The following is a 22,550-nucleotide window of genomic DNA, read 5'->3' on the forward strand; positions in this document are numbered from 1 at the left end:
TTTTTCTATTTACGTTGTGAGACATGCTTTAAAGGAATTGCAGTATCTACGTCACAGGAAGAGTAGATATTTATAGCGACACAGCGACAGACGTATTGAGAAGTGCCGAACCCTCGCGTGTCGTCACCCTCTATCGAATTCGAAGAGCTGAACTCAGCTGATCAAATCATTGTGATATACATATATAACAAGGTACAGGGGAACAGACAACCGAAACAAGGGCGTATTACCGGAGCGAACACGCTCGATCTGTGCTGATTTCTGGAGCGACATGGGTGTTCGTTTAATTTGGTTACTTTCTATCATATTTCTGTTGTTGATAGAAGATGCCATCGAAGGTAAGCTAATTGCAAAAAAGACTCCAAACTTTTAAAAGCAATATAGTCTTACAAATAATACCAAGTACAAATGCATTAATATCCGCTAATTAGCCATATCAGTAATGAAGTAATTAATATTCGTTAATTAGCCATATCAGTAATGAAGTAATTAATATTCGTTAATTAGCCATATCAGATACGAAGTAATTAATATTCGTTAATTAGCCATATCAGTAATGAAGTAATTAATATCCGCTAATTAGCCATATCAGTAACGAAGTAATTAATAATTCTCATCTGACTGACAATATTCTTACAAAATAAGGTAATGAATTTCATCAACACTGTAAACAACACTAGAATTGAATTATTTATCTTTTAAGGATATAAATATTGGAATCGATAATGTAGATCGCTGTGTAAATCACATTATTGTGATGGCAATGTTTTCAATTTATAAATCCGGTTTATCTGACAGGACAGAGATTTATCTAATTTCGAGAGATTTTTTAGTTTTCTTCTCTTCAAAGAAAGAGTAAAATGGACAGAAATCAAAATTGAATGTAAAATTATGGAATGGATTTGTACCCTAAATTTGTAATTTAACCGAATTAAATTACATATAAAAGAACAAAAATAAACGAATGTCATGGCATCAAAATATGGCGAGGCAGTTAAAAAGTACACTTCATTCCGTCCGTATACGTTGACTGTCGTGTGGCTAGGCAGTTAAAAAGCACACTTTATTCCGTCCGTATACGTTGACTGTCGTATGGATAGGCAGTTAAAAAGCACACCTCACTCCGTCCGTATACGTTGACTGTCGCGTGGCTAGGCAGTTAAAAAGCACACCTCATTCCGTCCGTATACGTTGACTGTCGTATGGATAGGCAGTTAAAAAGTACACCTCATTCCGTCCGTATACGTTGACTGTCGTTTGGCTTGCCGTTCAAACTCCGTAACTTACTAACTATACACCGTAAAATGAAATACAAAGGGCGCAGTTAAAACCTATACCCGAACTGTGGTTCGTTTGCTTTGACCCTCGATTCATTTATACGTTATCATTTTACATCGTTAAAAGACAAGTTGACATTGACACAATATTTTGTCCTTATTTAGTTCCACATTTTCCTTCAGATTTTTGTTGACTTTTTCCACTAACGTCACACCTTTTCACATATCAGCTACTCATAACCCATACTCATTGTACATTTAACTACCTCGATGGCTTGACACAGTGGATCGTTGTACATTTGACTACCTCGATGGCTTGACACAGTGGATCATTCACATTATGTCACAACATTACAGCAATTATGATCAGACCAGTAAACACTTGAAACGGAAACTAGTAAAAGTTAAGGACTTAAAAACACATATGTATTCGTTGTTCTTGTTATTTGTACGTAATATTATATAAAAATAGGTATTTATTTTGGATTTATAATTTGAAATGTTTTATTTATAAAGTAGAATAAAATACACGATTAACCTATCTACCATGATTTAATATATTTCATTATTATACATATATATTTCATCAAAAAGGACTTACAACAAAATGCACAGTTTTATATTAATAGTACATCAATCCGTTTAAGAATTTATTAACATACATACGTATAGTAGTTTTTTTTTTAGGTCTCTCTAATATTGTCTTTCTACACCCCCCTCCTCTCTTCTCCTCCCAGTGATTTTATTCAGTTGGGCTTTCCTGTAAACCTCTTTCACTTATTAGGATCGTCAACCTGTTTTATATCCGTGTGTAGATTTCACTGTTGTCTTCTGTCCATCTTGTCCTCCGTGGATCTTTTCTCTCTTTATCTTTCTCTACCACAACATGTCTTCTTTCTATATCCCGCTTCTTCCCGATCCCTGTCTGTCTGTCTGTCTGTCTGTCTGTCTGTCTGTCTGTCTGTTTGTCTGTCTGTCTGTCTGGCTGTCTGTCTGTCTGTCTGTCTGTCTGTCTTGTCTCTGTGTCTATCTCTGTGTCTGTCGGTCTGTGTGTCTCTCCCTACGTATGTATGTATATATGTGTGTGTGTGTCTTTACTGTATAAAATCCACTGTAAAGATCATTCTCCAACTTCAAGCTGTGACCATTTGTGTTTGTTTTATGTCAATGTCAACCAAAATGACTGATTGCTCACTCAAACATCACCTTGGCAACAATACTACACGTTTAAGGGATTCTAATAAATAGTCTGAGCACTACCAGTACATGTACCTGTTACTAGCTATAGCGATGCATTCAGTACAAATGACAATTACTCGTGTGGATATGAAGAGGGTTCGCTACTTCAGAAACACCAGGGAATTTCCAAGAGGGTTACCTACCTATGGGTAACCTACCTATGGGTAACCTACCTATGGGTTACCTACCTATGGGTAACCTACCTATGGATAACCTACCTATGGGTAACCTACCTATGGGTAACCTACCTATGGGTTACCTACCTATGTGTAACCTACCTATGGGTTACCTACCTATGGGTAACCTACCTATGGGTAACCTACCTATTTCTTTTAACAAACAATAAGATGTAATAATTGAAGGTCGGTATAAAAGTACAGCGCTGACTCAGTAATATTGTTGTCATCCAATTTATGGCACAGTGTTCGCAGTACCTTCACAAATAAGGATCAACTGGATAAAATTATGTATTATCCTAATTTTTCTTGCGTGTGGTTCATTTGAAGGCTTATAATTCGATCCCAGGTTCTTGGATTAGTTATATCTTATCAATGGAACATAATCCAGGCACAAATTGATTTCAGACTTTAATGTTAGTCTTAAAGAAGATGTTACATAGTTGGAGGTTTAAGAGTACGTTTACTACCAAACCAGAGTGACCATGGAGTTTCAGTTAGGCAGCATGGTGTTTTTACATCTCACAAATTGTTACAAGTTACAAATTACACAATCTAAATATAGGAATTGATAGCGTGGTGCACATGAAATGTTACATTTTGTCTCACTGAACACAAATAAACAAAATCTACAATGTTCCTTACGACAGAGATCCTGTTCAATATCATTTTATATGTTTTGCAAGCTATCTGTACTTTGTAACAAAATAAAACCCACGTAAACAAATCACCCTAATTTTATCTCTATTGTAACTCTAGTTTCGAATAGGTAGTAACAGTATAACGCTCGACAGAATGACTCTTATCACGGGCAGGACGTTCACAATGTATCCAACTTATCTTTACTACTGAGTTTTATTAAAGTGATAACATAGATGACAAAATGAGTATTTATTTTGGATTTTAAATCATAAAACAACTCGACAGTGGTACTATACCTCAAATACACCAACATGAAACAACATATGCTGAATCATTGTCTATAGAGTTTCAGTTAAGCAGGATGAATTACAAAACATAAAAAATGTTTAAAACATTTGTCATTATATGTGCAATAACAAACTTTTGACACTCTTTATAACTTTTAGTAATTTATTGAGTTACAAACACAGATTTAGTCGATGCTGCTTCACATTGATGTTTTTCAAGTAGGAAAACTTAGTAGAGATGTTTTAAGAGTTAAAACCCCCAAATAAATACCCATTTGTCATCCATATGGCCACTTACATGTCAAAAATAAGTTCTATTTGTACACCAGTCTATCTTAAAAAGTTCATTCTAGTATAGACCTACGTGGAGGGTCTATAATTCTAATAATTATTCATTGCAGAAAAACACTAGATCACGTAACAAGTGTCACAAATAACCACCTTATATACTGCGGGCACGCACACCGTTGTACAAGAATTCATTTTAAATGTGTAGGCCCAACTTTATTGAGCTGCTTACCATTTGATGTACGTAACTGTGGCATTGCTAGTGCTAGTGAATTTAAAAACAGAGTATGTTCATTATTGGAAGCACTTGTAACTGTACACCATATTATAATTGTATGAGTGTTTTAAGTAACTGCTCCCTTTCATGAGTTGTGGTATATTTTCTTTGTATGTTTATTGCGTTTGTCCCATACATTGGTTTTGGCATACCTTTTGAAAGTATACATTTGACTTTCGAAAAGTTGGAAGATTTGACCATTTATTTCGAATAAAAATAAATTGAATAATAATAATAGTTTCAGAATCATATTCAATCAATTGATAAGCGTGCAATTTAGGGATCACTCAAAATTGATAATTAGGGTAGGAGTGCACCCCCTGTGTCTGTCAACTTGACATTTCTGTTAACCTAGTCATATTAATTATTATTCAATAGCTCTCAGTGTGGGGACATTAATCGCGACTACCGTGAAACAAATAGTTGTCAATGTCATATCTGTATTCAGACGTCGCTCTCGTATCATGGTTATAGTGAAACAGCTATCATGGTTATAGTGAAACAGCTATCGTGGTTACATTTTTAAGTCACATTCCGTTGGCATGTCAAATTCTAGATGTCCAGATGATAGCCTTCTCTTGTAGTTATTGGTTTCTTCTGAACTAGACTTCAGGGGTTAATGGTTTCTAAAAAAGTTTTTTGTCAAAAAATTATGTAAAACTGCAATAGTGATATTGATAGCGTTATAAAAGTCTAGATTTGATCTCACTGTCAACACAAATAAACATCACTGTTGGAGAAAACAAGAAAAACTCAAACCTGTCAGATAAATTATTACAATTTATGGCTTATTAATATTGTACATAGTAGCCTAATGACTGAATTGCGACAATATTACAATAATTTTTGTAGATCATTAAAAAATGGGAACTTATAAAATATTAATAAAACATACAGATGGCGACAATAACACGACAATAAAAAAAAATGTAACTGTAAAATGACAATATTTTTTAAATGTAATATTTCATGTGCGTGATTAGTGCCTGTATTTTGTACGTGTAATTCGTAACAAAAAGTCTTGTGTGAGATATGAAAAAAAAACATTATACCGCCTAATTTATACTTTATAGTCTTTCTAGTTTGTAGAAAAACGATAGACTGGTCGAATCAGACTTTGTCATCCTCCACATGCTGTAGACAGCTTACCGGTGTGAATTATCACTTGTAATTATGCTAATTTTATGCTAATTGTATTGTTCATCTCTTTATCAAACTCTCATAAATGGTTTCAGTGGCTGTTCAATGTACAAAGTACAGAATACTATCCATAACTGGGTCATACAGCTTATTAGCACGAGTGATGAAGGTTTGGTGTAGTTTGAAAGGAGCAACAATGATGCAAAGTGGTGAAAAAAGTGATAACTTAGCTCATGATGAGGTGATGAAAACTTTTGATCAAGCCTACTTTATGTTGGTTGTCTAAAAAGAACGTGTTTTCTGTCTCCATACATGGGTTATTCTTGTTAAAAGTGTTTCAACTCTTGGCAACAGAGGAGCACTTCATAACAAATGTGTTTAACCCACTCACTCACTTACTTTCTCCATATTTTTTTTCTTATTTATTTTGTTGTTATTTGATTTAAAAAAAAATATTATGTAATAACTTATGGTAAATATCACTATCATTTGATAAGGTAAACTAATTATGGGACCAGCTGTTCACAAACAATTTTATCAAAAAAAGGTTCAGGAAGATGCATATACACTTCAGTGAATATTATTCCCGCCAATTCGACATCTGTATCACTCACGTCAACTGAATCACCAATTCACATAAGCTGAATCACCCATTCACGGCATCTGTATCATTTCAGTGATGACGTCTGTATTTTGTGCACGTACAGTATAGCTGTTCGTTAATCCAAAGTGACCCACCTCTCTGGTAATCCAATTGGCGCCGATGTAGCCACGCATTTCGGCTCTGAAATCACCGAAGCCATTTAATTGATATCAATAAACTTTATGATGCGATCCGTACCCCTCACGACCTCGTACGGTCTGGTCGCTCCTACGACGGAGTGGTTGACAATTTCACACGACATGTCCTTCGTACCCTCTTCCTTCGACTCTGTGACATAAATAATATGTTAACCATCAAAATACGAACTTTAGTGTATTGCCTTAAACGGTAATAATAATATTGTATCGAATCTCCATTTATTAGAAATCGTTACATAGGGTTTTATTCATGTAATAAATTACTTTGCAACATATGGTTGTATATATTACATATATAAAATAGGAATTATATTGAAAGTATTCTTATTATAACGTACAGATAATCTCTGTGTTGCCACACAGAATTATATCTACAACAAATGCCTTTACCTGAAATAACATTTTACCATATAGGTGCGATATAAAAAAGACACCCCTGCTTTTCTGGTCACCGATGCCACATCCACTCCACATATAGTGTTACAGTAGGGGAGACCAAAGGCGTAATATAATACAAGCACAAAATGTGTGTTTTGAACAACAATATTAAAGTATTTTAAGAGGATAATGCCAATATTTTAATTTTCCCGACATCTTTGATATACTGTTACATTCTCCAGAAATGTTCTTTACTCTGTGGTCAACGAAAATGCTGTTTTTTACGTCAAAATCTGCCATTTTTAGTTAATGCGTACCAATCGTGCATACATACAGGGCTTAAAATGACAAAAGCCAATTTTTGTGGATTTTTTCTCTCTTATAAAAAGAAATTAAAACGCCGAATTCGAGTTGTAGAGAATAATCCGTTGAACATTTGAAAAAATCTTGAGTTAAGAAAAACTTCAAACTTGGCATATCTTGTCCCACATATTGTAAATTTGTTTGTTTTTGACACTTGTGAAGTGAAATACTATCACGTGACGTGTATTGAGAATTCATAGTGAAGTACTATCACGTGACGTGTACTGAGAATTCGAGGTTAATTTCAATGAATTTGTAAAGTTCATATCCAAAATAAGCAATGGAAATGGTAAATCGGCTGAGCCTACGGAAAGACGGCAGTTTATTGAATCATTATTATATATTATTTGTGGAGTCATGATGGGTGAATGGTTAGCGGCTTGGAATCTACAGGTTGCAGGTTCGAGCCCCGTCGCTGCCTGCTGTTTGTTTATGAGTTCTCAGCAAGATTTGAACCACGACTGTGCCTCAGTCAACCCAGCTGTATAAGTGGGGACCTGGTAGGATGTAGGTTGCAATGTGAAGGCTTTAATCCTATGCGCTTAAATGGCTGCAATGGATTGTATTCTCCCCTGGGAGTTGAGGAAGACTAAAGGGCTGTTGTGCCGTTCTGATCCGAGCCAGGGGTAATAATTGTAAAGCGCTTTGAGCACGGAGTGGGAAAGCGCTATATGAGAACCCATTATTATTATTATTATATTAAATATTAAAACATGTGTTCCAGCTTGAGAATTAAGCCAACGATAGCGTGGACGTAGTATGCATGTAGGAAATGAACAATGTGCCTTTGCTGGTACCATAGTAACGTTGTTCAAGAAGACCTAAACCAGTTTTCATTCAAGGTGAAGTAAATAAATTCGTGTGCCACTGATAGCGCACACGTACATGAAATATTGCATTTTTAAAAATTATGTTCATCTGAATAGATTACAAAAATATTTAAACCACGTTTAAGGACCAACACAGACAGTTTCCATCTAAATATAATTGTAGTTTTGTGGATGAATAACATAAAACAATTGTACCTAGCAACAATTAATTCTACCTAGCAACAATTAATTGAACCTAGTAACAATTAATTCTACCTAGCAACACAAGTCATCACCAAAGGACACAAGATAGAGACTGTTCTCTGCCTATGTCTTAATCTCCAATTTGACCGTAATTACACATGTCACTTTAACTCCATTGAGTACTAGATAGTGTTTAGCACGTGACTACAGTTTGAGAGGCAACAACTCAAAAGTACCCCGGCAGTTGAAACGAAAGTAGCCTCTTGATTTATCAATGTTGGCTCTAGAGATTTTAAAAATAAAAGTGCCATCGAGATACAATTGAAGTCATACAGTTCAACAATGTTCTTGAGTTCTTTCACTTTAAGAATGAAGTAAACATTTTAAGATATTGTGTACACACTTTTATGCATTCATAGTAATAGAAAATACAAACAGGATTGGACTAAGTTAATTATATCTTGACTTTACTTGCATGATATAGGCTGTAGCAATTTTATCTGTCATAGGATTCTATGACAGGGTGATTGGTACAGCTCCAAACAGTAACTATTGATCAATCACCCAGAGGAGGTAAGATAGTTTTAAACCCGGCTTGTTGGAAATTCAAGTACTCACAGATGTTGTGAAAAAACCAATACAATCACCAATGTCTATCAACAGCCCTGGTCAATATGTCTATCAACAGCCCTGATCAATATGTCTATCACCAGCCCTGGTCAATATGTCTATCAACAGCCCTGGTCAATATGTCTATCAACAGCCCTGGTCAATATGTCTATCAATAGCCCTGGTCAATATGTCTCTCAACAGCCCTAGTCAATATGTCTATCAACAGCCCTGGTCAATATGTCTATCAATAGCCCTGGTCAATATGTCTATCAACAGCCCTGGTCAATATGTCTATCAACAGCCCTGGTCAATATGTCTATCAACAGCCTTGGTCGATATGTCTATCACCAGCCTTGGTTGGCCATATCGTTTTGATACCTATCTCATTACAGTTGCAAAGACAGACGTTAACTACGCATTACCAACAACATTCGATAACTTTTATTTATAAGATTTTAATGGCAACATTTAATCGACAACATTTATCCATCTCTTTGCCTGCAATTTTACAAAGGAGCGCGCTTGAATGTGTTTTTACATATGGCAATAGTTTCTCTGAATCTAAACCTTCAGTGGAGAACACAAACGACAAAACAGAATACAAACATACAGGACATCATATAACATTTGGTGATTACACAATTGTATGACCGCAACAAGATGTCGACAGCTCAATAAAACTTAAACTGGAAACTGCTCATTAAGTACATGATATTTATCAATGTATTATCAATTATTTTTGTATCTTTAAGGCAATAAATCTGGTCAACATTTATTACAGTTAAATGCTAAAACCTAAGATAATTTATCAATATTAGCAAATAAGATTGCAGAATTGTGTAATAAATATGTCATCGACATACATATATTCAATGTACACAACACATTTGTACAGCTCTTTAAACCACGGCTAGCTGATGTAACTACAATGTAGTTAAGTTTTTACAATCTGACGTGTTCTAAACCACGGCTAGCTGATGTAACTACAATGTAGTTAAGTTTTCATGATCTAACTAGTCTATCTGCTAGAACTCGGATGTTCTTCTGATACAACACACCCCCGAACATCGCTATCGAGGATGGAACGTTCGGGCAAGCTCTCACTGCGAACTTCGTTCGCTTATAGTATCGAAAGAAAGCCCGAACGTCTAGCAGCTAGACTATAATCTAACGTGTTCTAAACCACGGCTAGTTGATGTAACTAGAATGTAGTTAAGTTTTCACAATCTGACGTGTTCTAAACCACGGCAAGTTGATGTAACTACAATGTAGTTAAGTTTTCATAATATATCGTACTGTAAACCACGGCTAGTTGATGTAACTAGAATGTAGTTACGTTTTCCCTATGTAACGTGTTCTAAACCACTATAATTATTTTCGGACCTTGTGAAAATACTGAGAGAGAAACGCTTTTTTGAAGAATAAATAGTATTTGATATTTCGTGACTAACAGAGTGAAAAAGAAATAGAGATAGATAGACAAACAAACAAACAAACAGACAGACAGACAGACAGACAGACAGACAGACAGACACAAGTTAGTCAAAGACACATGCACATACAGGCACAAACGGACACAGACACAGACACAGACACAGACACAGACAGAACAGATAAAGACACGGGCACACAGACACAGACTCAGACACAGAGAAAATGAGAAACAGGGACACATATGGACAGAGACTAATAGATTATAACCTTTAACATTATAACCTACATAGTAAATCGTCATTTCTTCATTAACTTACCCACCCACCCACTCATTCAATGACTTGATCTTTTCTTAAAATAGTGTTTACAAATAAATTGTAAGATGAAATGATATCAAAGTTATCATTAAAGTGGCATAAGCTGGGAAGCATTTTATTAAAGTGAAAATACTAACACAAAATCACATTCCAGTATAATGTTAATGTCAATGTATTATGTCATCTATATCATTACAATTGTGTTCTGATATTGTTAGAATAGTTGATTACATAGTAGGAATTTCATGAACATTTTTTGATACGTATGATAAATTACGTCATCGGATAGCTTTATGAGTTATATCTTAATACCAGGTTTGAGTTCAGTCAATTGTAAGAGGTGGTTAACTAATTGAGCTTCAGTAAGTACAGTAATGTGAATATCTTTTAAATACGCAATGAAACCATGTCGAAACACGTATAAACTCAGATTGTGTTCCTTTAAGCACCTAGCCGTCTAGCGGTAAAGTCGGCAGACAGACAGTTTTATAAAGCATATCGACCTGAACATGTGATATGCTACTCATTAGTAATAATAACCCTTGGTCACGTGGTACTAGAACCTTTTATTAGACAGCAATATAGTTGAGTATAATTGACAACGGGGAAAAAGAACTCAATCTAAAACGTCAAGATGAAATGAAAAATCACAATTATTGTAAAGAGGTGGTTAAGTATCCTTCAGGTACAATAATGTGAGTATCCTTTAACTATGCAGTAAAAACTTTGCCTAAAGACATATTATGTTAGATTGTGTCCCTTTAAAATGATCTTATCAAATCTAAAAGTGATATCATACATTATCGAAAACGATTCATTGTAGAGGTCAAATAATATCTGACAGTTGAGTGTCGAAATTCTCATGTAAAGTTGTCAGTATCGACATCAATGTAATAAGTAGTCACTATATTTGATATATCAAAATTACGTCCTTACAAAGTTTTAATGACATGTGACAAAGCTTATATCAGCTGACTGCACATGACATGTGACAAAGCGTATATCAACTGACTGCACACGACATGTGACAAGCTTATTTCAGCTGACCGCACATGACATGTGACAAAGCTTATATCAAATGACCGCACATGACATGTGACAGCTTATATCAACTGACCGCACATGACATGTGACAAAGCTTATATCAACTGACAAAGCTTATATCAACTGACCGAACATGACATGTGACAAAGCTTATATCAAATGACCGCACATGACATGTGACAAAGCTTATATCAACTGACAAAGCTTATATCAACTGACCGAACATGACATGTGACAAAGCTTATATCAAATGACCGCACATGACATGTGACAAAGCTTATATCAACTGACAAAGCTTATATCAACTGACCGAACATGACATGTGACAAAGCTTATATCAAATGACCGCACATGACATGTGACAAAGCTTATATCAACTGACCGCACATGACATGTGACAAAGCTTATATCAACTGACCGCACATGACATGTGACAAAGCTTATATCAAATGACCGCACATACCGCTTGGTAATTAGTGCATATATATTGAGTTGGTCAGAATGTTAACATATCAATGCGTATTATCAGCTACTGAGCAGGATCTATTCGTTTGGCGCCTCACTGTCTGTCACGTGTTTTACAGATTTGAAAGTGTCGGCAGATCTAATATAAGTTAGATATATTAATAAAAAAAGATATTGGTTCTCTTTTGACTTCAATAGTTTCAATTTTGGGAAAGATTTTTCCGAAAAGAGCAAATGTGAATAACCGTATATATTTATTTTAAATTTATATATCGATGGAACAACACACGCCATGTGTTGTTCATGATAGGGTCAAAGGTTACACAACGATTACTATCATTATCCCACACTGCTGTCGTCGTTCATTAATTCGTTCAGATAATATTACAGTAATGCTGCAAAGGCCGGACTGTCACAGATCGTAACTCACAAATCGAAAATAGTTTATTCATATATATATATATATATATATATATATATATATATATATATATATATATATATATATATATATATATATATATATATATATATATATATATATATATATATATATATATATATCTCGTTTATCGTTTATCGTTTATTTGAGTACACGTAACAAAACCCTGGGAGTTGTTAATGGTACAAAACATAGAAGGAAAATAATAAAACTAATAAACTATCTCAAAGAAGCATTACATATTATATATTATTATTATTATTATTATTATTATTATATATGTTTGTAGGTGGGTCTTCTTACCCATCTGTATATCATCCTCACTGTCCTAGAATCATTTATTACATGAAATAGCAATGCTGCACCACCAGCTGCGATTGAAATAGAACCCTGCTATAACATATCGAATGAACTGGACAAATATATATATACTATTACACGACGTTATTTCTGTGGGGTATGTTTTATTGAAGCTTTCGGCCAAGCTGACGAATTACTGTCAAAGAAATCCGGTACAAAATAGGAAATCGGCTTATAATAACGTATTGAATAATAGTCATTTTAATACCTTAATGCTATATGGCCTACGTAGACTCAAACATTATGAAATGTTGTTAACATTAAATCCATATACATGGTCACCTCTGTATGTGTTAAAGTGAACGGCATGCACGTATGTAAAAAGCACATTTATGGGAGGTGGGGGGGGGGGGGGGGTGTTTTCCCCAGAGTTTAGCAGTCTCAGGTGTACCGCCATACTATTGCAGTTCGTTCACATAAGATAGTTTAACAGAATTCAGGTGGTGAAGTCTGAAATTTGTGGTCTAATCTTAATAAGTGTTATCTAAAATTGGCTAGGATTCCACGATTCCCTAGTTTTGATGCACATTAGACTGAAAAAGACATGTACCATGTTTACAAGCAGATTTAAGTTTGTCTCAGACATCAATTACATTATCGATGGCGCATGCGCACTTCTGTCTAAGACGGGACCTGTCAAAGAATGTAGTCGACAAAAGGAATTCAAAGCTTTCATTCACCAGTATATTGAGTTTTATTCTATGGAACATTGTTGTTTTAGCTATTAAACAGAGATGCTATTATCCTATGTCCTTGGTGACAGATAATACCATTGATATTTTAAATCACATATACCATTCATCGTATTATCCTATGTCCTTGGTGACAAATAATATCATTTATTATATTTAAATCACATATACCACTCGTCGTAACATTACCTAATTGAAGGATGTTTCTCTTCCTGTGACGTCATATCGCTCGTTTTGAAAAAACTAAAACACTAGAGGGTGCTGGTAGAGAACTTATCCCCATTCCCATCTCACCTCCACCCCACCAACATTGAGGGTGATCGTAGGGGTTTCAGCTCGATAGTTGTGGCTAATATAGTCCCTAATATTCTGTCTGTCTGTCTGTCTGTCTGTCTGTCTGTCTGTCTGTCTGTCTGTCTGTCTGTCTGTCTGTCTGTCTGTCTGTCTGTCTGTCTGTCTGTCTGTCTGTCTGTCTGTCTGTCTGTCTGTCTGTCTGTCTGTCTGTCTGTCTGTCCGCCCGCCTGCCTGCCTCATGGCGTCCTACTTGAAAACTCAATGTGAAACGACATAGACCAAGTCTATGTTTGTAACTGAATACATTGTAAAAGATTGATACATGTGTAAAAGGGTTTGTCATTGTACGTACAATAACAAACTATTAACATATTTGAGCTTTTTTTTGGAAGGTTTTGTGATACAAACATAGACTTGGTCTATGTCGTTTCACATTGGGTTTTCAAGTAGGAAGACATGGTAAATTAGTTATAGAAATTAAAAAATCCAAAATGAATACACAGTCCTAATCTATATTGCCACTTTAAATGTTTTGTTTATAACTAAAAAAAGGTTTGGCATTGTTATATATCAATAGGGCTTAATTTATAGAAGTGACATGATGTTGTAGATGAGTGGTTGCATTGTTCGTAGACATATTGTGACACGTATTACATTACATGTTAATTGTAAATAATAAGCTAATGGATAATATGAAGGTCCAGGATGTTAATTGATAATGATACATTAGTGGATTACACGTGTTACATTTCATGTTAATTGTAAACAATAGGCTAATGGACAATATGAAGGTCCAGGATGTTAATTGATAATGATACATTAGTGGATTACACGTGTCACATTTCATGTTAATTGTAAACAATAGACTAATGGACAATATGGAGGTCCAGGATGTTAATTGATAATGATACATCAGTGGATTACACGTGTTACATTTCATGTTAATATTAAACAATAGGCTAATGGACAATATGAAGGTCCAGGATGTTAATTGATAATGATACATTAGTGGATTACACGTGTTACATTTCATGTTAATATTAAACAATAGGCTAATGGACAATATGAAGGTCCAGGATGTTAATTGATAATGATACATCAGTGGATTACACGTGTTACATTTCATGTTAATATTAAACAATAGGCTAATGGACAATATGAAGGTCCAGGATGTTAATTGATAATGATACATTAGTGGATTACACGTGTTACATTATATGTTAATATTAAACAATAGACTAATGGACAATATGAAGGTCCAGGATGTTAATTGATAATGATACATTAGTGGATTACACTCCGTTTCAAGTTACTGTTCAGTGGTTCTGTCTGATACACCCACACAGTTATATGAAACTGTACATGCTACAGGTTAAGATAGGAAGATAAAATGAATGTTTCTAGCAACATTTTGTCAAAAATGAAGTTGATTAACGTTTCACCTGACATTGTGTTAGAAGAGCCTTTGGCTCAACAATTTATCGAGTTTGAATAAAGTCAAACAAACAAACAAACAAACAAACAAACAAACAGACAGACAGACAGACAGACAGACAGACAGACAGACAGACAAACAAACAAACAAACAAACAAACAAACAAACAAACAAACAAACAAACAACGTGCCACCATGCAGAGATGAGATGCAGACCTAAAAAAATTAGCACCCATGTTTCTAGTTGTCTATTTTCAGTATTATGTAAATGATTTATTTCACTTAGATAAAATGTAGCAAGAAATTACAATCTTGATACCTTAGTGTATAAAATGTAGCAAGAAATGACAATCTTGATACCTTAGTGTATAAAATGTAGCAAGAAATTACAATCTTGATACCTTAGTGTATAAAATGTAGCAAGAAATTACAATCTTGATACCTTAGTGTATAAAATATTGTCTCTTATTGATTTATGTGTAGTTGTAGTAAACATAGGCACTGATCGGTAAGTTGAAATGGGCAGTATCAATTCATCTTCATTAGGTTTTCAGGTGTTTCCTCTTTTACGTTTTTAGATATAGATATGTTTTCATTGTTCTCATTTGGCTGGATCGCCATAAATATTAATGTTCTTTAATTGAATACATACAGATTTAAAATTCATTTAACACAGAATTTAACTATGAATTCTGAATCGAAACGGAGAAGTATCATGACAGAACTAATGATTCGTGAGTGAATAAGTGTGGCGTAGTATTTGTAATTAATTTGTAATGTACCCTTTCCTATATTTCGTTATCATTTCCTGGGTTTGTAACAATTTCCACTCTGTAAATAAACCATTTAGTGCATCATGCGCAAGCCAAGCTGAGCAAAAAATATGGAATATACCCTTGTTGTTCTACGTCACAACAACTTGCGTCCATGTCATGACAACGCGTATCTACGTCACTTGTTCTGCTGTGTTCTTATTGTTTGAAGATGTTGCTATACTCATTCAATACACGTACATATTAACATAGAACACAAGAATACCGTTTTTTAAATATTTACTGACGAGATAAAAGTTGATTTCATATTTTATAAACTCTGCTAATGGCTAATTAAGGACAAACAAGACTCTGGAGTACATTATTAATTTTGTGTATCAAAATATGAATGATGTGAATGTACTTATCAGCGAGTCAAACTACGCTGTAACATCTGATTTATTTAAACTTAATCCAATAATTGATCATTATATATATAAAAAGGATTAACTTAATGTTAAATATAAATGTAAATAAAGAGGATTCTCACCCCAACCACGTCATCTGTTATCATTAAATACAGGTACGGCTGGTGAGTATCAAATTAAGACTAATCTATTGTGCAGTTTATTGTGATGTTGTACACAATTAAAGCTGTATGAGAATATGCCATTCATCATTATGGAAAGGTGACCTTTGTTGTGCATATAATGTTATGACAAACGTAATGACTAGCTAGTGCAAGTGTGGCGTACTCGGGGTATGTGTACTTGTGTTTGTAGTGTTCTCTGCGTATTGTCTTCATATCTTTAGTGGAATGACCACAAGCTGAGTTTATATGTTTTAGGAGCGTATATATCTGAAAAGTAGCACGTGTTGAATAATACTAAACCATAAGTGACTGAATTCAAACCTGGTGATGTGTCATATAAGTGATACGATGACGTCATATAAGTGATACGATGACGTCATTTATTATACGTATACACAATGTTGAGGAAACGCCCTACTATGTAATCAACTGTTCTAACTATGCTATAAGACAATCATAATGTTACAGAAGACATGTATCGTTATTAATATCATACTAGAATAGTTTAATTGGAGTTACAGTAAAATGATTCTAAACTCAGTTTGTGCAATTTTAATAACTAATATTTGACATCATGCCAAAAAAGAGCACTTAGACAGTTTGTCTCAGATGATGAAAAACAGACATTGATACTAGCTGTCAATCAAATAATCAAATCAAAATACAACACCATGCTTCACATGAAATGTTTTTTTATCACATACATTGTGTTTATTTAAAATCTTTAGATGTGTTAACAGCTTGCTCAGATGATATAAAAATATTAATTTTCTGTAGACATCAACAGCTTGCTCACTGTGCAATTCTCTTTTAAATGACAGAATTTTGAACTTTGTTAGAATCAAATTAGTTTGGTCTGAAGTATAAATGGAAGACAAAACTCTACGTAAGTTTTAAATGTCATAAAATTGCAATTTAAATGACAATGTTTAAAGTGTTTAACCGTTAATACTCTACGTTTCTGTACTCATGTCATGTAGACGATTAGTTCTTTTGGCGATTTTTCGTTAGTAGATTATCAAAATATATAGCCAAGTCAGTCTTATTTTCTGTCCTTACAATCATAGCTGTTACAGTATGTCAGTAGGATGTCTTTCTGATGATCGGATAATTGTCAAAAAAAGATGTTGTTTTTTTACAAAACAGACCAAACTGTCAATCAAATAATCAAAACAAAATTCGACGTCATGCCTCACAAATTATGTTTATTTATCACATGCACCATGTTTACTCGTAGTCAGGACTGGATAGAGGATTTTGATCATGTTTTGGATTATACGCTCATCGGCATATCACGAAATTCGACTGTCCGTTAGTCTGTATTCAGACGCTGATCACATTTTGTCGTATTCCTTAAAAAAAACTTCTGAAATATATATTTATTTATTACTAATTATGTACACATATATAACACATAACATGCGATATAATAATTAGCATGTACTATGCCTATTATGTACCACGTGATATTTAACTGTTACATCATACCACATGAGATTTAACTGTTTCGTCATACCACATGTAATACATATGTATTATTGCCAAAGCCCACGACTGGACCAACGATTCAATCATAGTAGTTTGAAGTGTTTCCATAGTTTCAATATTTAAAAAAAAATAGTTTTGGTATTTTAAGTACAGTGTCAATATTTTTCACATAGCTTGAATGGGTATTTTCCGTACAGTGTCGATATTTTTCATATAGTTTAGGTATTTTCCGTACAGTTTTAATATTTGTTCATATAGTTTCGGTATTTTCCGTACAGTGTCGATATTTTATCGTATAGTTTCGGTATTTTCCGTACAGTGTCGAAATTTTTCACATAGTTGCGGTATTTTCGTGAAGTTATGTCATTCATATGAAAACATTTGCCGTCATAAGAGATCTTATTGATACGATTCAGTAGTTCAGTAATGTTGAAACCATGGCGGCGCTGATTTTATGGTTGGAAAACAAAATAAAATTGATTTAGATTTATTGCACCTCACTATGTGTACAGCTACAGACACATTGACCTATGGGTGACTCAGTATCATTTAGGTTGTAAGATATTATGATTACGTCATTTGTGATACTGACCCATTACTGAATTACGTCATATTGATCTACAGGTTGTAAGATGTTATACGATTACGTCATTTGTGATACTGACCCATTACTGAATTACGTCATATTGATCTACAGGTTGTAAGATGTTATACGATTACGTCATTTGTGATACTGACCCATTACTGAATTACGTCATATTGATCTACAGGTTGTAAGATGTTATACGATTACGTCATTTGTGATACTGACCCATTACTGAATTACGTCATATTGATCTACAGGTTGTAAGATGTTATACGATTACGTCATTTGTGATACTGACCCATTACTGAATTACGTCATATTGATCTACAGGTTGTAAGATATTATACGATTACGTCATTTTATTTAACAAATATAAAAGCAGAGAAGTAATCGTGTAGCTAATCTGTAAAAAATAAAGAAATGAAGCTATCTAAACCAATAAGTCCATGTGTAATCAATTCAGTAGAAGCTAATTCATATGCCATGTTATATGCATTGATCGACACATAGCCTCTAATCACAGATAAGTAAGAAGATACATGTTGATATTTGTCTGTGCTTTAATTAACCATTTGATAACCCCCCCCCCCCTAGCTGAGCACATTCACCCCCAGACAACTAAGTTAGTGGTCTGAAATTCACCGAATGCCATCAAGTACTTTACGTTGTGTATTATCAGTAAAACGCCACACTATCCCCATTCCCACTGTAAAACACAAGAAATGATTGGCAAATGAAGGTTTTCTGCATGAATCTGTTCACCTACGACTGTACTACGGTATACTGAGAGAACAATGTACAAGGACCGTACTCGACAATTAACATAAGACAATCTCAAACCTTTCGATGTATTGGAACATATTAATTACTTAACATCTGTTAATTATTTACAGCAAAACGTAAAATACACAAAAGAAATCTACAAAGACGGAAACGAAGTGTCGGTGGAGCAGCAGATGGCGATTCAGGAACTTGGAGCTGTTCATATGCCGATCTATATTGTGTAGAGATTGCCACGTGTGAGGATATTGACAATGGATTCATTTGTCACTGTCCAGAAGGGTTTGAAGGCGACGGACAAACAACAATGTACAATTCAAGCAGTATAGGCTGTACAGAAAGTAAGTTATATGGACACATAGTACTGTACAATTCTAAGGGTATAGGCTGTACAGAAAGTAAGTTATATGGACACATAGTAGTGTACAATTCTAAGGGTATAGGCTGTACAGAAAGTAAGTTATATGGACACATAGTAATGTACAATTCTAAGGGTATAGGCTGTACAGAAAGTAAGTTATATGGACACATAGTAATGTACAATTCTAAGGGTATAGGCTGTACAGAAAGTAAGTTATATGGACACATAGTAATGTACAATTCTAAGGGTATAGGCTGTACAGAAAGTAAGGTATATGGACACATGGTAGTGTACAATTCTAAGGGTATAGGCTGTACAGAAAGTAAGTTATATGGACACATAGTAATGTACAATTCTAAGGGTATAGGCTGTACAGAAAGTAAGTTATATGGTCACATGGTAGTGTACAATTCTAAGGGTATAGGCTGTACAGAAAGTAAGTTATATGGTCACATGGTAGTGTACAATTCTAAGGGTATAGGCTGTACAGAAAGTAAGTTATATGGTCACATGGTAGTGTACAATTCTAAGGGTATAGGCTGTACAGAAAGTAAGTTATATGGACACATGGTAGTGTACAATTCTAAGGGTATAGGCTGTACAGAAAGTAAGTTATATGGACACATAGTAGTGTACAATTCTAAGGGTATAGGCTGTACAGAAAGTAAGTTATATGGTCACATGGTAGTGTACAATTCTAAGGGTATAGGCTGTACAGAAAGTAAGTTATATGGACACATAGTAGTGTACAATTCTAAGGGTATAGGCTGTACAGAAGGTAAGTTATATGGACACATGGTAGTGTACAATTCTAAGGGTATAGACTGTACAGAAAGTTAGTTATATGGACACATAGTAGTGTACAATTCTAAGGGTATAGGCTGTACAGAAAGTAAGTTATATGGACACATAGTAGTGTACAATTCTAAGGGTATAGGCTGTACAGAAGGTAAGTTATATGGACACATGGTAGTGTACAATTCTAAGGGTATAGGCTGTACAGAAAGTAAGTTATATGGTCACATGGTAGTGTACAATTCTAAGGGTATAGGCTGTACAGAAAGTAAGTTATATGGACACATGGTAGTGTACAATTCTAAGGGTATAGGCTGTACAGAAAGTAAGTTATATGGACACATAGTAGTATACAATTTTAAGAGTATAGACTGTACAGAAAGTAAGTTATATGGACACATAGTAGTGTACAATTCTAAGAGTATAGACTGTACAGAAAGTAAGTTATATGGACACATAGTAGTGTACAATTCTAAGGGTATAGGCTGTACAGAAAGTAAGTTATATGGACACATAGTAGTGTACAATTCTAAGGGTATAGACTGTATAGAAAGTAAGTTATATGGACACATAGTAATGTACAATTCTAAGAGTATAGACTGTACAGAAAGTAAGTTATATGGACACATAGTAGTGTACAATTCTAAGAGTATAGACTGTACAGAAAGTAAGTTATATGGACACATAGTAGTGTACAATTCTAAGAGTATAGACTGTATAGAAAGTAAGTTATATGGACACATGGTAGTGTACAATTCTAAGGGTATAGGCTGTACAGAAAGTAAGTTATATGGACACATGGTAGTGTACAATTCTAAGGGTATAGGCTGTACAGAAAGTAAGTTATATGGACACATAGTAGTGTACAATTCTAAGAGTATAGACTGTATAGAAAGTAAGTTATATGGACACATAGTAGTATACAATTCTAAGAGTATAGACTGTATAGAAAGTAAGTTATATGGACACATAGTAGTGTACAATTCTAAGAGTATAGGCTGTACAGAAAGTAAGTTATATGGACACATAGTAGTGTACAATTCTAAGGGTATAGGCTGTACAGAAAGTAAGCTATATGGACACATAGTAGTATACAATTCTAAGAGTATAGACTGTATAGAAAGTAAGTTATATGGACACATAGTAGTGTACAATTCTAAGAGTATAGACTGTATAGAAAGTAAGTTATATGGACACATAGTAGTGTACAATTCTAAGAGTATAGACTGTATAGAAAGTAAGTTATATGGACACATGGTAGTGTACAATTCTAAGGGTATAGGCTGTACAGAAAGTAAGTTATATGGACACATGGTAGTGTACAATTCTAAGGGTATAGGCTGTACAGAAAGTAAGTTATATGGACACATAGTAGTGTACAATTCTAAGGGTATAGGCTGTACAGAAAGTAAGTTATATGGACACATAGTAGTGTACAATTCTAAGAGTATAGACTGTATAGAAAGTAAGTTATATGGACACATAGTAGTATACAATTCTAAGAGTATAGACTGTATAGAAAGTAAGTTATATGGACACATAGTAGTGTACAATTCTAAGAGTATAGACTGTATAGAAAGTAAGTTATATGGACACATAGTAGTGTACAATTCTAAGAGTATAGGCTGTACAGAAAGTAAGTTATATGGACACATAGTAGTATACAATTCTAAGAGTATAGACTGTATAGAAAGTAAGTTATATGGACACATAGTAGTGTACAATTCTAAGAGTATAGACTGTATAGAAAGTAAGTTATATGGACACATAGTAGTGTACAATTCTAAGAGTATAGACTGTATAGAAAGTAAGTTATATGGACACATAGTAGTGTACAATTCTAAGGGTATAGGCTGTACAGAAAGTAAGTTATATGGACACATGGTAGTGTACAATTCTAAGAGTATAGACTACACACAAAGTGAACCACCATATAATTGGATAATTTGTAAGCTTTCGACTGTAAACTGCCAGCCTTGTTAACTGTATGATAGATAGGTGGCGCTGTTTACTATCAACTGCAAAGTGTCAGACTTGTTGACTATATGATAGACGGCATAATGTTTAACCTAACGGGTTAAACACCAAAACTTAAAAAGTCACCAAAAAAGACAAAAAAACGTGACCCTCAAAACCGCAACAAGACGCTACAATTATTGCAGCTAAAGAAGTCCTAGCCGTGGTTTCAAGCATCAGTGTCTCGACTAGCCTGGCTTTCAG

This window comes from Glandiceps talaboti, chromosome 19 (genome assembly GCF_964340395.1).
Source record: "Glandiceps talaboti chromosome 19, keGlaTala1.1, whole genome shotgun sequence".
NCBI lineage: Eukaryota > Metazoa > Hemichordata > Enteropneusta > Spengelidae > Glandiceps > Glandiceps talaboti.